Consider the following 2,287-nt stretch of genomic DNA (forward strand, 5'->3'; position numbering starts at 1 on the left):
GCACCAAAAGAAGGTCATGATGACTGTTTGGTGGTCTGCAGCCAGTCACATCCATCCAGGCGAAACGATTATGGCGGAGAAGTACTGTCAGCAAATGGATGAAATGCATAAGAAACTCTGACAACAACAGCCAGCATTTGTCAATAGAAAAGGACCAATTCTTCTCCATGACAACGCTCAGCCACACGTTGCACAACTGACCCTGCAGAAGTTGAATGAATTGGGATACGAAACTCTGCCTCATCCGCCATACTCACCAGACCTCTCACCTACCAACTTCCACTTTTTCAAGCATCTCGACAACTTCCTGTGTGAGAAATGTTTCAAAAACCAAGACGAAGCCAAACACGCCTTCAACGACTTCATCACCACCAGAACGCAGGATTTTTACGCTACTGGTATAAATAAACTTGTTTTGCGTTGGCAAAAGTGTGTTGATTCTGATGGTTATTATTTCGATTAATAAAGTTTTGTTTGAGCCAAGATATGTGCATCTGAATTTAAAGGTTAAAAACCGCAAGAACTTTCTTGACAACATAATAAAATGAAACGTCAGTGTTATTTTCATTTTTGTGTAATTTAGATGACAATTCATTCACCACACCCTGTATACACACACACACACACACACACACACACACACACACACACACATACAGTGTACTGTTCTGTGAAAAGTCTCTGGTTTTAAGAGTATTGCGAAAGGCCTGGTTGGAGGCCCAAACTTCCAAGTTCTTTTACACGGCTTAGAAAAATTGAAGGACTGCTGCAATAAGTGTGTGAATCTGAGAGGGGAATATGTTGAATAAAATCATAATTAACTGACCCTCTGTATTTTTTATGCACCCAAAGCCAGGAACTTTTCAGAACCCCTCATATATATATATCAAAATTTAGGTTAGTTAAAATATATTTGTGACTTATTTCAACTTTATTGCAGTCAAATTCACTGAATTTACTGTGGACAAAAAAAATTCTCTCTAATGGTAAGAAGGTGGAAAATCTCTGCATCTGTCCAGTGCTGCCTCCTGTCAGAACCCCAGATGTGTTTCTTGCTCTTTAGCCATTATCAATGGGAAATACCAAAGAGAGGCAACTCTGGACAGACTTAATTAAAACCATGGCTTTAACTAAAGCACTATTAATAACATTGATTGAGCTGTACCATTAAAACATCAGGTCAGAAAAAATTACCGCAGTTTCAGTGTCAAGCAGTGTTTAGGCATAAGTGAATTTAGGTTAGTTAAAGTATGTTTATGACATATTTCAATTTCTAAAGCAAATATGTATGTACTATTATGATATATTATTTTTCAGTTATTATTATACTACAAGTCTTCCTTTCTCTCTGTAACTTAACAAAGCCTGTCTGGTTTCATCATCATGAAACCAGACAGGCTTTGTTAAGTTACAGAGAGAAAGCTACTACGGAAGACTTGTAGTATAATAATAACTGTATAATAATATATCATAATAGTACATACATATTCGCTTTAGAAATTGAAATATGTCATAAACATACTTTACAAATATTATATGTAGTATTAAACAGTTTAAGTATATATTCTTTAAACTTGGCTGAAATTGATGGGTGAGCATTTGGCCCAATCGGATGCACAAGGAGCCATTTTATCATTGATTTGTGGGTATGTATATATGTATGCATGTATATATACATAATTATTTAGCATAAAAGGAGAGAAATATAAATTTTACATATAGTTTATAATTCATTGGGCTCAACAGCTGTTTCATTAAGATGAACATCATTAAATGTATAATTACATAATTGGGATACATAGTTAATTAGTTTAAATTAATATATTATGTATCACAATTATGTAACTAAACATTTAATGATGTTTATCTTAATGAAACAGCCATTGAGCACAATAAAGTATATGAATTTAATGCTATTCTTCTTTTATGCTAACTAAGCCACTACGATAGATTGCTTAATAAAGAGAATGAATGGGAGAAAGAGAGTCTGCCATATGTTGACCCAACAGAGGGACCAGCTATTCGAGTTGACAGTACCATGGTAGATAAAGCAATTAAGAGTATGAATACAGGGAAAGCCCCCGGCCCATCAGGAATCACTGCAGAGATGCTCAAAATATCTGGCAGTGTCGGCTATAGCCTAGTCACCTGTATTACGAACCAGGTGATACACGAAGGAGTCATACCCAATGACTGGTGTAGCAGCACCATAATCAACTGCTACAAAGGTAAAGGTGACGCTTTAGATACAAATAATTACAGAGGTATCAAGCTTTTAGATCAGGTA

Source organism: Octopus bimaculoides, chromosome 6, assembly GCF_001194135.2.
Source record: "Octopus bimaculoides isolate UCB-OBI-ISO-001 chromosome 6, ASM119413v2, whole genome shotgun sequence".
Classification (NCBI taxonomy): Eukaryota; Metazoa; Mollusca; class Cephalopoda; order Octopoda; family Octopodidae; genus Octopus; species Octopus bimaculoides.